Source organism: Neomonachus schauinslandi, chromosome 2 (genome assembly GCF_002201575.2).
Source record: "Neomonachus schauinslandi chromosome 2, ASM220157v2, whole genome shotgun sequence".
Classification (NCBI taxonomy): domain Eukaryota; kingdom Metazoa; phylum Chordata; class Mammalia; order Carnivora; family Phocidae; genus Neomonachus; species Neomonachus schauinslandi.
In genome coordinates, this window is record NC_058404.1 from 32262053 (window position 1) to 32281989 (window position 19937).

A 19937-nucleotide genomic window follows, 5' to 3' on the forward strand; every position below is an offset into this window, starting at 1 on the left:
TGGGTGGCTCAGTCGTTAAGCGTCTGCCTTCGGCTCAGGTCATGATCCCAGGATCCTGGGATCGAGGCCCACATTGGGCTCTCCGCTCCATGGAAAGCCTGCTTCTCCCTCTCCCTCTCGCCCTGCTGGTGTTCCCTCTCTCGCTGTGTCTCTCTATGTCAAATAAATAAAATCTTAAAAAAAAAAAAAGACATTTAATGATTTAATGAGCTGGAAGGACAGACAGACAGCTAAACAAAATAAGGAAATATGCATTTAAAAAAATGAGATCAACAAGGCAATGGAAGCCATTAAAAAAACATAAAAATCCTTGAGATGAAAAATATAACTAAACTGAAGAATTTACTAGAGAGTTTCAAAAGTAGACTAAACCATGTAAAAGAATCAGTGACTTTCAATCTTTTCACTTGATAAAGTGAAAAGAATGAAAATAGTTAAGAAAGCCTACAAAACCTATGAGACACAATGAAAAAGAACAATATTCACATTATGGAATTTCTAGAAGAGGAAGAAAAAGAGAAAGGGGCAGAAAGTATAGTTAAAGCAATAATGGTTGAAAACTTCCTGAACTTGGGACAAGAAATGGACATCCAGATCCAGGAGGCCCAAAGAACTCCAAATAGAATGAACCCAAATAGGACTACACCAATACACATTACAATTAAATTGTCAAAAGTCAAAGAGAAGAATTTTAAGAGCAACAAGAGAAAAGAGAAGTTGCATACATGGGAACCTCCCTAAGACTACAAGCAGATTTCTCAACAGAGACATTTCAAGCAAGGAGAGAATGGGATAACGTATTTTAAATATTGAAAAGAAAAAAAAAAACCTGCCAACCAAGAATGCTATAGCTAGCAAAACTGTCCTTCAGAAATGAAGAAACATAAAGACTTTACCAAACAAACAATAGCTGAGGGAGTTCATAACCTCGAGACCTGTCTTACAAGAAAGCTAATGGGAGTTGAGTAGAAGTAAAGGGGCATTGGTTAACACCATAAAAACAGAAAAAGGTAGCATATAACTCACCGGTGATGATAAATTAGACTCAAAATTAGAGTTGAATTAGAGTCAAAATTAGATTCTGTAATTAGGTAATGATGGTGCATAATTCACTTACAACTCTAGTTTAAAAGTTTAAGAAAATGAATGCAGTAGAAATAACCATAATTAGGATAATCTGTTATTAGCTACACAGTATTAAAAATATGTACATTATAACAGCAATAACCTAAAATGTGAAGGATGGAAGAGAAGTAGAAGTGTAAAGTTTGGGGATTCTGTTGAAGTTAAGTTGTTATCACCTTATAATAGGGGTTTATAAATTTTTATATTTTATGTAAGCCTAATGGTAACCACAAGGGAAAGACCTGTGGCAATTATGCAAAAGAACATGATGAAGAAGTTAATGTATACTGATATCAAAAGACATTAAAAAGGAAAAAAAAGATAGCAAGATAAGAAACAAGGAATAATGAATCTGCAAAACAACCAAAGAGCAATTAACAAAATGGCAATAGTAAGTCTTTACCTATCAATAATTACTTTAAAAAATTACTTTAAATGTAAATAAATTAAATTCTTTAATCAAAGACATAGAATGGCATAAAAAAATACAATGTTATGCTGCCTACAGAGGCTTACTTTAACCTTAAAGATACACATACACCAAAAGTGAATGGATGAAAAAATTCATTTCAAAAAAACAGTAACAAAAATAACAACAAAAAAGCAGGGTTAGCTATATTTACATCACACAAAATAGACTTTAAACGAAAAAGAGAAAAAAAAGAAAGAAAAAAAACAAAGAAGGTCATTACATTATGACAAAGGGGTTGATCCATCAAGAACACATAACAGGGCGCCTGGGTGGCTCAGATGGTTAAGCGTCTGCCTTCGGCTCAGGTCATGATCCCAGGGTCCTGGGATCGAGTCCCGCATTGGGCTCCCTGCTCCTTGGGAGCCTGCTTCTCCCTCTGCCTCTCTCTCTCTCTCTGTCTCTCATGAATAAATAAATAAAATCTTTAAAAAAAAAAAAAGAACACATAACAATTGTAAATATTTATGCTCCCAATATCAGAACACGTGAATATATAACATAAAAACTAACAGAGATAAAAGGAGAAATAAAAAGTAATGCACTAAGAGTTGGGGACTTTAATCCCACTCTTGATGATGGATAGATCATCCAGAGACAGAGAATCAAAAAAGAAATAGTAGATTTGAACAGCATGATAGACCAAATTGACCTAACAGACATATACAGAACATTCTATCCAACAATAGCAGAATAAATATTCTTATCAAGAGCACATGGATCATTTTCTAGGATAAACCATATGTTATGCCACAAAACAAATCTTAGCAAATTGAAGAAGATTAAAATATCTTCTCTGACCACACAGTATGAAACTAGAAATTAACAAAAGGAAAACTGGAAGATTCAAAAACACATGGAAACTAGAAATTAATAACAAAAAGAACACTGGAGGGCACCTGGGTGGCTCAGTCAGATAAGCATCTGCCTTCCTCTTGGGTCATGATCTTGGGGCCCTGGGATTAAGCCCCACATTGGGCTCCCCACTAAGTGGAGAGTCCATTTCTCCCTCTTCTTTTGTCCCTCCCCCTGCTCATCTTCTCTCTCTCTCTCTCAAGTAAATAAATAAAATCTTTAAAAAAGAGGGGGAGACACTGGAAGATTCACAAACACAGATAAACACTCTCCTGAACAACCAATGGATTAAAAAAGAAATGAAAAAGAAATAACAAAGTTTCTTATGACAATAGAAAATGGAAATACAACATACCAGAACTTATGGGATGGAGGAAATAAATCCTAAGAGGAAAGTTTATAGCAATAGATGCCTACATTAAGAAGCAAGAAAGATTCCAAACAAACTAAATCTGCTTTAAGTAATTGGAAAAAGAAGAATAAACAAAGCCCAAAGTTTGCAGAAAAAAGGAAACAATAAAGGTTAGAAAAGAAATGAATAAAATAGAGAACAGAAAAAAAAATAGAAAATTTTAACCAAACTAGGAGTTGTTCTTTGAAATGATAAATAAAATTGAAAAACCTTTAGCTAGACTAACCAAGGAAATGAGTACCCAAATCACAAAAATATAAATAAAAAAGAAAACATTACAATGACTATCAGAAGTACAAAAGATCCTAAGAGGCTACTATGAACAACTATATACCAACAAATTGGACAACCTAGAGGAAATGGAAAAATTCTTAGAAAAATATAACCTACCAGGACTGAATCAGGAAGAAATGGAAAATCTAAACAGATAAATTACTAGTAAGGAAATTAAATCAGTAATCAAAAAAAAAATCTCTCAATGAAGACAACCCCACGACCAGAGGGCTTTACTGGTGAATTTTACCAAACATTTAAAGGAGAATTAACACCAATTCTCCTCAAAGTTTTCAAAAAAATCAGAGGAGGGAACACTGTCAAACTGCTTTTGCAATGCCAGCATTACCCTAATACTAAAACCAGGAAAGAACACTCCTAGAAAAGAGAACTACAGGCCAAGTTCTCTGGTGAATATAGATTTAAAAATTCTCAATAAAATACTAGCAAACCAATTTCAGCTGCATATTAAAAGAATTATTCACCGTCAAGTGGGATTTATTCTTAGTGTACAAGGATGGTCCAGCCTATGCAAATTAATCAACACAATACTTCATGTTAATAGAATGAAAAAAAATCATATGATTTCAATAGATGCAGAAAAAGCATTGGACAAAATCCAGCATACATTCATGATAAAAACTCTTAACAAATTAGGCATAACAGAAACATCTCTTAACATAATACAGGCCATATATGACAAGCCCACATCTAATATCATACTCAGTGGTGAAAGGTTGGAATTTTTTCCTCTAAGATCACTAACAATACAAGAGTGCCCACTTTTACCACTCCTATTCAATATAGTACTGGAAGTCCTAGCTAGAACAATCAGGCAAGCAAAAGAAATAAAAAGTATTAGAATTGGAAAGAAAGAAGCAAAATTGTCTCCATTTGCAGATCACATGATTTTATATGTAGAAATTCCTAAAAACTCAACCAAAAAAATATCAGGTCTAATCAGTGAATTCAGTAAAGTTGCAGGATACAAAATTAACATACAAAAATTGGCAGTGTTCTATATACCAACAATAAATTTTCTGAAAAAGAAAAAATTTGATTTCATTTACAATAGCATCAAAAAATATAATACATTTAGGAATAAATTTAACCAAGGAAATGAAATATCTCTACTCTGAAAACTAAAAGACATTGATGAAAGAGATTGGAGAAGTTACAAATAAGTTGATATGATCCCATATTCATGGATTGAAAACATTAATATTGTTGTGGTGTCAATACTACCAAAAGCCATCTATAAATTCAGTAAAATATCTATTACGTTTTCAATGGAAATTTTACAGAAGTGAACAAAACACTCCTAAAACTTATATGGACTCAGAATAGCCAAAGAAATCATGAGAAAGAAGAACAAACAGGAGGCATCACATTTTCTGATTTCAAGCTATAGTAATCAAAACAGTATGGCCTAAAAACAGACAAATAGACCAATAGAACACAATTAAGAGCCCAGAAATAAACCCAAGCACATATGGTCAAGTAAGAGTTCACCAAGGTGCCAAGAATACTCAGTAGAAAAATATAGTCTCTTCAATAAATGTTGCTGAGATAACTGGATATTCACATGCAAAAAAAATGTAGCTGGACCCCTATCTTCCACCACTCACAATAAACTCAATGGACTGAATGGATTAAAGATTTAAAGATCTGAAACCATGAAACTCCTGGAAAAACACATAGGAATAATACTTTTTGACATGGGTCTTGGCAACGATTTTTTGGATAAAGCAACTAAACCACAAGCAACAAAATCAAAACTAAACAAGTGGAACTACATCAAACTAAGAAATTTTTATACAACAAAAGAAACCATCAACAAAGTGAAAAGTCAACCTATTGTATGGGAATAAATATTTGCTAACCATATATCTGATAAGGGGTTAATATTCAATGTATATAAAGAACTCATACAACTTAATAACAAAAAGAAACAACCCAATTAAAAACTGCACAAAGGACCTGAATAGACTTTTTTTTCGAAGAAGGCATATGAAAGACCAACAGGTACATAAAAAGATGCTCAAGATCAAGTCATTAGGGAAATGCAAATTAAAACCACAATGAGATATCATTTTATGCCTGTTAGAATGGCCATCATCAAAAAGGCAAGAGATTACAAAAGCTAGCATGGATGTGGAGAAAAGGAATTCTTGTGTCTGGTTGGTGGGGTTGTAAATCGGTATAACCACTATGGAAAACAGTATGGAGGGTCCTCAGAAAATTAAAAATAGAACTACCATATGATCCAGCAATTCCACTTCTGGAATATATCCAAAGGAAATAAAAACATTAAAAGATATCTGCACACACACACACACACATACACCCTGTTAATAGCAGTATTATTTACTATAGCCAAGACATGGAAACAACCTAAGTGTTCATTGATAGAGGATGGATAAAGAAGTTGTGAGATAAATGACAGATAGATATAGATAGATGATAGGTAGATAGATGATAGATGATAGATAGATTAGATGATAGATAGATAGATAGATAGATGATAGATGATAGATAGATGATAGATAGATAGATGATAGATAGATGATAGATGCAATGGAATATTATTCAGCCATAAAAATGAGAAAACGCTACCATTTGTGATAGCATGGATAGAACTTGAAGACATTATGTTAAAAAAAATAACAGACATAGACAAAGGCCTTATGAACTCACTTGTATTTGTAATTTATAAATAGATAAATACATACATACATATATACATACATACATACAAACATACCAAGCTCATAGAAAAAGGGATTAGGCATGTGGTTTCCAGAGACTGAGGGTTTGGGAAGGCAGAATTGTGGAAAGGTTGTCAAAAGGTATTAATTTCCAGTTATAAGATAAATAGGTACAAATAGGAATGTACAACTTGAGGACTATTGATAACACTGCTGCATGATATATAGAAAAGTTTTTAAAAGAGTATATCCTGAGTTCTCATCATAAGGAAAAAATATTTTTTTCTTCTCTTTCTCTTTATTGTATTTATATGAGAAGATAGATATTAGCTGAACCTATTGCAATAATTATTCCATAATATATGTAAATCAAACCATCATGCTTTATACCTTAAATGTAGACAGTGATGTTTGTCAAGTATTTCTCCTCAAAATACATACATCCCTGTGTGTATGTATATATAGTCTCTTCATCTCTGCTGAAAAAAAATTCTATTCAAATACAATTGAATCCTACAGCTAACTTCAAAGTCAAGATCTCTGTACGCACTAGAAGCCAAATGTAGAGGCGAGTCTATCCATTACAGAGAATTCCTTTTTTTTTTCTTTTTTTTTGCAACAGCATTAACTCTTTATATATGAAGTAATTTATATATGAAGTAATTCAAAGGCCTAACAAGAAGTTAAAGTAGCAACAGAGACCATTCCTTTAGGAAAATATATCAATCCTGATCCCCCCAATTTTTTTATTTAAAATGCTAAAAACTACTCAAATATATTTGTTAATAGAAATTCTCTGTTCAAATTTTGAATGCCATTAGCGTGGACTTCTAAAGAGATGATCGCTTCTCCTCAGGACTGCATGGATTTTGCTTTATTTTAAGGTTTAGTTACATAAATTATTAAGAGGCCTAGGTAGATGACATAACAAAATGAAACTGAACTTTGGAACCTCATTTTATGCTTTCATTTCTGAGAGATTTAACATCTGTAGAGACTGTGGGCTTGGCAATAGTATGATGGGGGGGTTTGTTTATTTTTGTTTTGTAAACCTCCTTTTCCTTATCCTTCCTTTTTTTTTTTTTTTTCCTTACTCTTCCTTTTTCTTTTTCTTTATTTCTCCTGTCAAAATAAGTGAAGACAAATCAAATGAGACAGGGAAAAGTTACTGAATCAGAGTTTACAATAGCAAGAGAGTCAACCACCATCACCTGGGTTCTGGCAGAGATGCAAAGGCAGGCGGAAGAAAGAAATCTTCAGAGTGGAAAAAGGGGAAGTCTCAAGTGGGCCCTGATTGGAGGTTGTTGGCATGGGAAGCTGTAGGCAGGCACACTAGAAGTGGAGCATTATATGTGATTAATTGTGGGTGCATATTTGGCTTTTTCTGGTTGGTGCAAAGTTGGAAATAGGGACAAAATTTAGAGAAGTTGTCAGTTATTCATCAAGTCCTGGCCACTGGGGGCCAATTGTTACAGAAGTTTTTGTTCCCTTTCCTGGATTATTATGAGATACCAATCTGGCTTCCTACAAGGCTAACTTATAGAAGGCTGGCTTCCTGAGCCATTCACTGTAAATAAAATGGTTGGTTTTCCTGAGCAAATTGCTGCAGATTGTGGGTCAGATTTTTGTTTTTTCCATATGATCTGGCCATTGTCCTTATGTATATTTGGTCTCTTACTCCTCTTAAATTTTTATCTCCTTTTCTCCAAATCTTTTTCTCATCTTTCTTTATTTCTTCTTAATATTTGTGTATTTTTCTTAGAGCTTAGTAAAGATTGGGGAAAGGGAATGTGAAATGTGGTCAAGGTCCAGTGTCTAAGGAAATATTTTGTTCATTCATGTCATGTTCTGAATAGCTCTTAAATAAAGGATGGGCAATTTGGGTAATTTTGTGATCCAGAATGTGCAATAAAAATTGTTCTTATGAACAAATATTAAACACCATGCTATTATTTAGCTATTCTCAAACATAATAATGAAGTGCTTTTCTGTATAAGTGTCCCAGAAAATAGAAACTTAAAATCTGAAAATGTGATTTAGTATCTTCTGGAAGTGAGATTGAACTGAACATTCTTAATTTCTCTACTCTGGACTTGCCAACACATGGGACTATTTTGAGATGAGACAGCAGAAAAAAATAACATAACCTCCAATATGTACCTTCAAAATATTTAATCTTTTTCGTTTTAGGGACCATGAATGAATCTTAAGTGTGGCCATGTGGCCTAACAATTCTTCCTATTTGAAGTTGCATTCAAATTTTTTTTTAAAAAGCAGGCTTTAGAGAAAGTGGATGTTTGTTGTCTTTTTGGAATATTGCCAACTGGAGCAGTAAACCTAAGTGAGTCAGTGAGAATCAAGAGAGGGAAACTCATTTAAATTAACAGTCAGATCTGATATTTTTATAGGACACCTGCTCCTGTGTGCTGAAGATCTATGATCAAAGTGCTAGGAGTATAGAAATATTTTATATTCATTGCAGAATTGCTAAGTTTGTGGATCACACTTTATTACGTGAAATGCATTTTTAATGGCACTCCCTCTTTTCTGGATTTTTTAAAGCCAATTAGGCATTAATGCCTTTAGCTGTGAACACCTACAGCATCTTCTCTTATCCACTCTTCACCTAGCATAACACTGGGTTCTTCCAGGGGAAATAAATGTTGCTGTATATCTCCAAACCCAAGGAGGAGGGTGGTAGGTTAGGCCTCCAGATCATAACAGCCTCCTAACTGTACAAATGTGCCCAAGAACAGCATTTTTGAAGGTAATCCAGCTGTGCAAGCTGAATCATTGCTCACAGTAATTTTACTAATGCATTCCATCCTAAATTTAAAAAGCCTGATGAGTCACCCTGTATCACCAACTGCTTACATTATTAAGCAGAACATAAAAGCATTCACATACATTGGCATAATCCATTGCTGGATCAACCACATTAACTCCTACTTTTATAACTCTTCAAACTTCACATGGACAAAATAAATGGTTCCTTAACTAATAGAATGTGTTGGCAAATGTAGAATTAAAATGTCAGCTGTCCTATTCTCTCTCATATTTTATGTCTATGTTGTTCTTCCATGAAAGTAGTTAACCAGTACACATGAATTTGAAGGACAACAGAAGACTGGGATAAGTTGTCTCATGTGCTAAATGATACCCATGTAAGGATATAGGATGTTTTCCTGGCATGGCTTAACAAGACAGTATCCTTATATTAATTTAAGAGAGACAGAGAGTGGACTAAGTTCTCTCTGAAGAGTGCATTGAGTCTACAAAATTTTCAGCTTCAAGAGAACCAGATCTATATGAGAGGTCTTAAAGTCCTTTATTTAAAACAACAACAACAACAACAACAAAACAATGTTCCTGTGTTTGAAAAGCAACTTTTTCCAGGTAACAATAGTGTCTCTATTCCTGTGGCCATTCTCTACCATTACAATCATCACTCATCATTTACGGTACATGGCACTTTTGATCTTCAGAACATTTGAGGCATTTTATCAAATTTTCCACACATCACTAGGAGGCACAGCTGCCTATAACAGTAGATATCACACTACTTTTGAAAAGTATCTTGGGATTTTATTTATTGAGTCATTAATGATAGGAACAGAGCATCTATATCTTTCATCATCTCTAAAGGAACACAGTCAGTTATGTGTTCAAGACTTGAAAGCATTTGCTTATAATCTCTAAGGAAAAGATGTGATTGTTTCCCATGTTGTACTTCTTTTGTTCATGTAGTGCTTTCACACTGTGCTTTTTATATGTTTGCTCAGTATCCATATCATGTTACCATGCTGTGTCACTAAACATCTAGTATGGTCATTGAATATTTTACACTCAATATTCATGAGATAATGATCTCGTATAAACAATAAAAGTGTAACAGGGTTAGATAATATTTATGCAGTATCAAATCATCTTAAAGTTGCAGGGATCTTGAAGAATCCCTAAACATTTTTTAACAGATGCTTGAATAGCTCCAGCAATAGCTAACTCACTACCTTAAGCAGCTTGAGGAGATGCCAGCTTCCAAAGCTGTATGGGAACTAGATTATTAACATGCATGAAAGGGTAACAGATAAAGCTTGGCCTTTCCAGGATACAAAAGTGAAACTGAGATTGCCATATAAAATCAGAATCTCTGTAGAAGTGCAGACTTAGCACATAGGTATACTAGAAAATTATCTGGATACCAAAATAAGAAGAATCACAGAAATTTGTTTGGGGTCTTCTATTCCTTGTTTTATTGTGGCTTAGCTTCTGTGCTTGGAAAGAACCCCTCTCATTCAGAATTGATATTATATGCATTTGAGATTTAACTTATTATACCTGAAGGGTTAAAGAACACCCATCCCCAAGCTAATAAAAAAAATAGTACTTGACTAATGACAACTCTGGGGAGCTAAGCATAAAACACAAAACCTCTCACACATCTTGAAGCAACCTAGAAATCTCTCCAAAAATCTCAGCGATAAATCATTTCATCAACTAAAAGTATAAAGCATATAAGGAAATCATCTACTATAAGTGAGAGAGAGGGCTATTGGAATTAAAGTACCCTAAGATCTTTATATCTTTCTCAAGGAAGTAGAGGTATACTGCATATTAATTGATGAATCTGAAAAGTCAATATGCATGTTAAAAATTTAAGGGTATTTATAAAAAAGAAAGAATATACAGTGTTAAATCAGTGGTGGTACATGGGAAAAATAATAAACTCTAGAAGATAGGGAAAAAGAAGAATCAAGATGTACGAAAAAGCAAGTAATACAGATAGCAACAAATAAGATGGAATATTAAAAATCAGTGTGGGAAATTACATTTCTAAGAAGGAGTATTCCTATCTCCCTATTCCTCCCACTAAGTACAACTAAAAATTTGGACATTATAAATAAAATAAACATAAGAAGACTCTGAAAGATGGAAAGAAGACAGATTAGCTGAGGATCTCAGAACATAAGGAACAGTACAGTAATGATTTCCCTGAGTTTTCTTTTTGTTTTGTACATTCCATACATAGAGTTGAAATAGACCACAACACAGAAATACTAACATGTACAAAGAAAAAGAGCCCCCAAAAGCCTGCTCCCTTTTCTCAAAGGACCAGGAAAGACAGAAAACTTTTAGACAATAACCACTCTATTTCAGTCAAACACCACAGAAAGAAAAAAAACTGTGACCACATTGCCATCCACATCAGAAAAATCCAAAAGAGGAACCTAGAGTTCCACTCTCAAGACACTATATGAAGGTATCTCAGTACCTTTGCCAGGATGGTGTCAGAGATGACCAAATGGGAGCTTGACTTTGAATCCTTTACATGAGAAGCCTGAGTTTCCATACCCATCCAGCACTGATGAGGTGCCTCAATTTGTTTCTGCTAGAGTGGCATCAGAGGAGGCCTAGTGAAGGGTCAGGACTTCCCACCATTGCCAGCAAGGGGGTTCCTCCACCCTGAGCTCTCAGTGAGTGGTGGGTAGGGACCATGGACTTCTAACTCCACACAGTACTAAGAAGGCAGCACCCAGCCATCCCCAAGTTTGCCTGCCAAAGCAGCATCAGACAAAACCAGCTAAAATAGAAGATTTAAATAAGAACCAGAGTCTTATAATATAATATGAACATCTCTGAGTTTAAATGGAAAAATCATTCGTCATGCCAAATATCACAAGGAACTCAATCAGAATTTTTATAAAAAGACAGCCAATATATATCAACACTGGGATAACAAAGATGTTATTACCTGGTAAAAATTTTAAAGCAGCTATTATAATAATGGTCCAATGAACAATTACAAAAAATGATGGAAACAAATGAAAAAAAGTCTCAGCAAAAAAATAGAAGATATAGAGAAAATGCAAAAGGAAACTTAGAACTGAAAAAGAGAATAATAAAAATAAAAATGAATGGGCTCAGAAACAAAATGTAGTGGATAGAGAAAAGAGTCAATCAGCTAGAACATATAGGAATAGAAACTACCCAGTTTGAACCACAGAGAAGAATATGGACTAAATAAATAATTCGAGGACCTGAAAGACAGGTGAGACTATAACAAAAGATTTAACATTCATGCCATTTGAGTCTTGGAAGGTATGAGAAGGTAGGTAAGGCAAAAAGGAATTCAAAGAATTCTTTGCACAAAACTGTCCAAGTTTGGCAAGAGACACAAACCTGCAAATAAAAGCAATGAGTGAAACCTAAATAGGATAAAACCAAATGAATCCATGCTAAGACACATCATAAGTAAGCTTTTGGAAACTAAAGAAAAAGAAAAAAACCTTGAAAGCAGCAGCAAAAAAACACCTTTTCTATAGAGGAAAGACAATTAGAATGACATTGTATCCCTTGTCAGAAGTCTTGGAGGCCAGAAGGAAGTGTCACAATATTTTTCAGGTTTTGAAAGAAAAGAACTGGCAACCCAGATTCCTCTATCTAGATAGTATCCTTCAGGAATGAATGGGATAATTGAAATATTCTCAGGTGAGAAAAACAAAAAGAATTTGTCACCAGCAGACTACACTAAAAGACTGACAAAACAGAAATGAAATGACATAAGAAGGAAACTTGCAGTATCAAGAAGGATTAAATTTGATGATGGAAGCACAAATTATAGCACTGTCAGATGCATCTCTACATGGGCAGAGATAAAATATTTAAGATGATCATATTATAAAAACGAAAAAGATAAAGGGACATAAAGTGTGCTTGCTGCACTTCACTCAAATTGGTAAAATGTTGACAATAATACACTGTGTATATAATGTAATACCCAGAGCAATCATTAAAACAAGCTATAAAAAAAGATGCAGTCAAAAACACTATAGATAAAACAAATCAAAATTCTAAAAAATATTCAAGTAACTTAGAGAAAGACAGAAAAAAGAAAACAGAAAATCAAAGAGAACAAATGGAAAACAAAAATTATAAGGCAGACTTAAGTGTTTATCCCAGAGAAATGAAGATTTGTGTTCACACAAAAACCTATATAGGAATTTCTGTAACAGCTTTATTCATAATAGACAAAAACTGGAAACAACTCAGACGTTCTTTAATAAGGAAATATTTAAACTGTAGTACATACACAACATTGAATACTACTCAGTGATTAAAAAGGAGCAAACTAGGGGCACCTGGGTGGCTCAGTCATTAAGTGTCTGCCTTCAGCTCAGGTCATGATCCCAGGGTCCTGGGATCGAGCCCCACATCCGGCTCCCTGCTAGGCAGGAAGGCTGCTTCTCCCTCTCCCATTCCCCCTGCTTGTGTTCCTGCTCTCTCTCTCTTTCTCTCTCTCTCTGTCAAATAAATAAAATCTCTAAAAATAAAAAATTAAAAGGAGCAAACTATATGATATACCCAACCTGGATGAATCCCCAGATAATTATGTGTATGGAAAAGGCAAAGTCTGAAAATTATACAGGTATGATTCCATTTATATAACATTCTTGGAATGAAAAAATTATGGATTTCTTATGGTTAGTTTTTGCATCATATATCTTTCCTTATCCCCTTACTCTCAACATGTTTGTACATGTGAATCTACAGTGTATCTCCTATAGGCAGAATAGGCTATGTGTTTTAATTCACTCTGACAATCTGTTTTTTAATGGCTGTATTTGCATCACTTCTTTTAATGGAATTATTAATGTGTTAGAGCTTACGTCTGCTATTTTACATTTTGTGATCTCTGTTTCTCATTTTTGTTCTCTTTTTCTGTGTGTTCCCAAGACTTATTTGAATGTTTTTTAGTATTTCATTTTGATTTATCTATATGGTTTCTGGAGTATGTTTCTCTATAGCTTTTTAGTAGTTGCTTTATGTATTACATTTTATATACAAAACTTAACACAGTCTACGAATGTTGACATTTTACCAATCTGAATGAAAATAGAAACCATGCCTTAATTTACCTTTCCCCTTTTATAATATAATGGTCAAATATGTCCTCTATGTTCATTTAAGTGCACATCAGAGAGTGCTCTAATTTTTGCTTCGATCATCAAGAATAATTTAAGATGCTCAACATGACAATAACCTATTGTGTTTATATATGTTCACTGATACCACTCTGGTGGTGAAACATTTTTACCCTTTCTGTTGTTCATTCTTCTTTTTGATGTTTCCTTCTTTTGTCATTTCCTGTTTAAGGGACTTCTGCTAGCCATTTTTTCAGAGTAGGTTTATTAGCAACAAATCCCTTAGTTTTTCCTTCATGTGAGACTGTCTTGATTTCTACTTCATTCCTAAAGAATATTTTCACTGGATATAGAATTTGGGGTTGAAATTCCTTTTCTTTTCACACTTTAAAATGATGTGTAGCTTCTGCTTGGCCTCCATGTTCTCTGATGAGAAATCTACTGTCAGTTGAATTGTTTTCCCCTGTAAGTGGTAAGGTATTGTTCCTTTCTCATTGTTTTCAAGACTTTTTCTTTGTTTTTAGTTTTCAGAATTTTGACTGCACTGTGTTTTGATGTGAATTTCTTTGAATTCATCATGTTGGGTTTCTTTCAACTCCTTGAATCTGTAGGTTTATGACTTTTACCAAATTTGGAAGTTTTCAGCCATTATTTCTTTAATTACTTTTTCTGCCTCACTTTTTCCTCTTCTGGGACTCTGGTGATGCAATCCTTTAGTTACAGTACCATAGGTTGCTGAAGTTCTGTCTTTTTTTTTTTTTTTTTGGTATATTTTCTCTCTGCTTTTAAGAAAGTTTCTATTGTTTTATCTTCATATTTACTGATTCTTCTTTCCTCCTGAACATTCTGTTCTGCTAATCCACTGATATTTTTATTTTAGTAAATATATATTTCAGTTCTAAGTTTTTTCATTTGATTCTTTTTATATCTTTTGTTGCTTGCTGAAATTTTCTGCTTCTTTACTTTATTCAAGCTGTCCATTTTTTCATTTGTTTTAAGAATTTATTAATTACTCATTGACACTTTTATGATGGTTGCTTTATCACTATAGGATAATTCTAACTCTGTCATCTCAATATTGGTGTCTGTTGTCTTTTTTTGTTCAAGTTGAGATTTTCCTTGTTCTTTTTATGACGAACAATTGTCAGTTGAAACCTGGACATTTTTATATTATGTTATGAACCTTTGGACTTATTTAAAACTTTTTTTATCTGGCTTTCTATGACACTGCTCTGACAAGGAAGGAGGGTATGGGAGAGTGCTGCATTGTTGCTGCCATATCAAATAAAAGTCTATGATCCTTCATTGGCCTTCACTGACATCCAATTAAGGGTGGGTGGCTCCTCATTACTGCTGGGCAGAGGTGGGAATTCCAGCTAGGACAGGAAGGAGTGCTTTATTATTGCTTCCCATGCAGCTCCATTGAATCACTAAGGGAGGGGGGCTTTGTTAATGCTGGATGGTGGTGAAAGTTCTGACTCTTAGGTCTCTTCTAATACAATTCCAGCAGGAAATGAGTAGGTTTCCTCATTATTGCTGGATGGGTGAGTAGGGAGAAAATGTCCAGGTTCCCCACATTGTCTCTGGTGATACCGTAGGAGACGAAGAGGGGATAACTTCACCATCTAAGAGGGATAAAACTCTTAGCTTCGTACTCAACCTTCTCTGACACCACCACAGTGGTAAGGTGTTAAGGTGCCTCATTTCACCCTGGTGAGAATGGAAGTCTAGATTTCTAATTTGGCCATTGTTGACCTGGGTGAAGATGAAGTATGTTCTGTGCTGTTTGGCTGAAAAAAAGTAATTATTGCCTTAAAAATTTTCATTCTCTTATGCTACTCCTTTCCTGGTCCTTCAACTAGACTGAGCAAGTTTTTGTGAAGACTGGGGTTTTCTGTTTGTTTGTCTTTTTGGTTTGTGCCCATTTTTATTTATTTATTTAATTTTATTATGTTATGTTAATCATACATTACATCATGAGTTTTTGATGTAATGTTCCACGATTCGTTGTTTGTGTATAACACCCAGTGCTCCATGCAGAATGTGCCCTCCTCAATACCCACCACCAGGCTAACCCATCCTCCCACCCCCCTCCCCTCTAGAACCCTCAGTTTGTTTTTCAGAGTCCACAGTCTCTCATGGTTCATCTCCCCCTCCGATCTCCCCCCTTCATTTTTCCCTTCCTACTATCTTCTTTTTTTTTTTTTTTAACATATATTACTTGTTTCAGAGGTACAGGTCTGTGATTCATCAGTCTTACACAATTCACAGCTGTGCCCATTTTTAAGTTGCTCCTTCCAGCCTGGGACGTATGAGGCAAACTGAAAACCTAGGGGACTCTCCATGTATTGTTCCTCAACCTGGGGTCCCTAGCCATTCTACTTTTTTCCTTCCAATCTCTCTGAATCTCATGGTTGTTTTATACATAATATTCAACACATCTAATGTACCTGGTGGGAGGAATAGGAAAAAGTACATGTATTCCATCTTCCTAAAGTCAAACGTCTTTAGATTCCTTTTTGAATCTTATTGTTCCCTGGAATAAAATATATTCTAACCAAGGGAACATAATATTTGTACAGCAGCTTGATACTCTCTCATAGTCTCTTTGCTAAACTTGGATATCTGTTCTCCTATATTTAGCTCAAAGGTCAATATCCAAAATAGAGAAGGAGAAGAAAAAAATTAAAATGAAGTGTACTTTCTTTAATGTATATCTATATTACATATTGACAGCTTCCCTTACACCTCTGGGCAGCAGACTTATTCCTTTTTTGGTCTTCTGGTTTCTAATGTAATTTTAACATGTGCTTATTGTTTCTAGCATTTTTAGAGATTTGCATATTTTCAATCCTACATGCTACAATTTTTAATTTTAAAAAATAATTTCTCATTTTACACTACCATTTATTTAGTGTCCACTATGTATTTTACCAAGTGACATGTGTTTTGCCAGTGACTATACTATTGTTAATTTTAAAGTTATATGAATATAGGTTTTAGAGTTATTTATTCATAAAACATATTTTTTAAAGATTTTATTTGTTTATTTTAGAAAGAGAGAGCATATGTGAGCAGGGGGAGGGGCAGAGGGAGAAAGAATCTCAAGCAGGTTCTGCATCAAGCAGACTCCACGCTGAGTGTGGAGCCTGATCCAGGGCTCAATCTCAGGACCCTGTGATCATGACCTAATCCAAAATCATGAGTCTGACACTTGACTGACTAGGCCATCCAGGCTCCCCTCGCAAAATATATTCATTCGTAAAACATACTGACTACATGGAAAAATAAACAGACATGGTCTCAGTCTTCATGGATTTTGCAATCTGGTAGGAGAGGGAGAAAGAGATAAACAAGTAAGCAAACAAAAATATACAGTAACTATATGTTGTGGTGAATGTTCTGAATGACTTTAAAATATAGAGTAGTGGAGCATAACAGGGTAAAGCAACCTAGAAAGTTGAGTCGTCAAGGAAGGCCACACAGAGGAGTTCGTATTTAAGCTAAGCCTCGAAGGAACAAAAAGAAGTCATCCCTACAAAGCATGAAGCAGAGGGTGTCCTAGGCAATGAAGGGCAAGAGAAAAAGTAGAAAATATCACAAGGTAACATAAGAGGTGTAGTGAATGACCCCACTACATTCTGAAACTGCCTTCCAGGGATCATTTCCAGTTTGGCTTTCTTCAACTTTTCAAGATGTTGTTTCTGCCTACCATCTGCTCAAGCAGAAGGTGGTCAAGCCTCAGGGACATTGGCAGTGCCAGTTTTCCTGGTGCTCAGAAGCCTCTGGTCACTAGCTGATTACCCATTCCATCTGAATTCAAAAATCTCAAAACAATAACCTTTTCTCATCTATCTAATCTCCAAAGCACAAGCCACAAGGAAAGAAACTAAATGAAAAGGAATGTTTTGATGGAACAATTATAGACTGTAGACAGGGAATAGAATGCCAGAGTTCCAGTGCTAATTCTGCCATCCCTCATTTTTTTTTACATGTATAGGCAATTGCCTTCACTTGACAAATTATTCTTTTCTCCCTGGGAGGATGAAAATCTTAGAGGAAGAAAAGACCTTATAGATTCATCAGTATAGCTCTCTTAGCAGCACAACCAGGTATACACTGATTTTCAACTTTCATATCAAGAGATCTACTACACCTCACAGCTGTTACACATAAAACCTGCCTTGTCTGAGCTCCCAGGAATTTAAACTAGAATAAATGCTAAGTGATCAGTCTACATGTGAATGTATGTATATAGTATTTATAAACATAATCTATACACATTTTTTGAAACACAAGTATAAAATAATTGCACAAATGCTTTGATTTCCTCAGAAGAACAGCTATCCATATGCAAGGAAATGATAATGTTAAAGAAGAAGCCAAGTACATACAGTTTTTCTTCCTCGAAGTATATTCCTACCTCTGCTAAAGGCAAAGATAGTTAACTAGTAATTGCCTCAGGAAAATGAGACACAAGAGAGCATTTTCTCTTTTCAGATAATGCTGAGCATCTTTCCAGAGGAGAATAAGACTTGACAAGAGGAAAAAGCATGGAAGAGTTTTGTTTTAAGTGATCCAAACACCAACTGTCAGCCTCAAAAGAAAATAATATGCAAGACAGAAATAAAAATGAATGATGACTTAATCAGGACATTATTAGAAAGGGCACAGAGAATTTTAACTATACTACTTAAAAGTTGTTCTACTTTCCAAAATCAAGGCATAATCTATGGCCAAAGATGAATCTAGCAAGAATTCAGATCAACTTCATGTTTCTGAGATTCTAAATTTTTTTTTCTATGTTAGCCATAAGAATTTAACATAAATATAGTTTGATTGCAGTGACATACCCCACCTTATCCATTGCCTAGTGAACTTATTTGACATGAAAGTACCCACTCTACCTCTTCCAGGACCAACATCTTCCAAAGCATCTTCTGAAAGTCCCATTAAAGATTCAAGATATATCTCAGAAAAAAAAAATCTTAGAAAAAAGATTCCATGTGAAGTTAAATTCAAGAAATATAGAGTGAGGGGTGCCTGGGTGGCTCAGTCGGTTAAGCGTCTGCCTTCGGCTCAGGTCATGATCCCAGCGTCCTGGGATCAAGTTCCGCATCGGGCTTCATGCTCAGCAGGGAGCCTGCTTCTCCCTCTCCCTCTGCCTGCCTGTCTGCCTACTTTTGATCTCTCTCTCTCTCTGTCGAATAAATAAATAAAATCTTTTTTAAAAAAAAGAAATATAGAGTGAAATGAAACTACTTGTACATCTTCTTCAAAGATCTTAGCTGCATTTCCCACATACATTTGAGCAAAGAACACCTCTATGAATCAAGAGAGAGATTCTAGTGTTCCTTGAAACATAACCTGGGAACAAAACCCTGGGCACTCTAATCAAGCTGCAGTATCAAACCACAATTCTTATTTGCTTCAGCAGCACATATATTAAAATTGGAACAATACAGAGAAGATTAGCCTGGTGCCTGAACAAGGATGACATGCAAACCACAATTCATGGAATCCCTGTGTGAAACCAAAAATTACTTCCCCTTTCACGTTGCAAAAATGTTCCATGGGATATGAATCTGATATCATTTGCCACTTAAGGTGCACAGCTTTGTGCTCTTATAACTTTCAAAAGCACAGAATGTTTTCCTTTATTCTCCTAATCTACCTCAACACTTGTATTCTACAATGTGATTATCTAATCTAGTTTTGTAGCCCAGAGTAAGCACCAGGGAATTTACCCTCAATATTCTCACCCTTGTTTTTTTGTCTTTTATATTATGTATCTTTTGCTAGTTATAAATAACAAATTCATGCTCATTGTAGGAATTTAACCAAAATATAAGAAAACTAAAATCATATGATTTGATATTGTATAAAAGTATCTTAAAGTTTATATTGAGTAATAAATACTTAAGAATAAACAAGAACATCATGAAGCAAAATAACAGGAGTAAAGGTAGTATAGGAATTTGCCTTACCAGATATCAAAATATACTAAAAATTCACTTAATATGGAATGGACAAGTAGATTATGGGAACCAAACAGAAAATCCAAAAATAGATCCAAGAAAATATAATAATTGAACATATGACAAAGGGGTATTTGAATTCAGTGGGGAAAGATGATGTATTTTTAAAGGATACATGGACAATAGTTATATGTT

At 34.6% G+C, this 19937-nt stretch overlaps 1 non-coding gene across 1 annotated transcript; it reads left to right on the top strand.

The window, feature by feature from the left end:
* The first annotated feature begins 19189 nt into the window (after positions 1–19189).
* LOC123324186 lies at positions 19190–19293 on the top strand. The gene has a single exon (XR_006539676.1). It is a non-coding gene; the product is annotated as a U6 spliceosomal RNA (small nuclear RNA).
* The last annotated feature ends 644 nt before the right edge of the window (positions 19294–19937 follow it).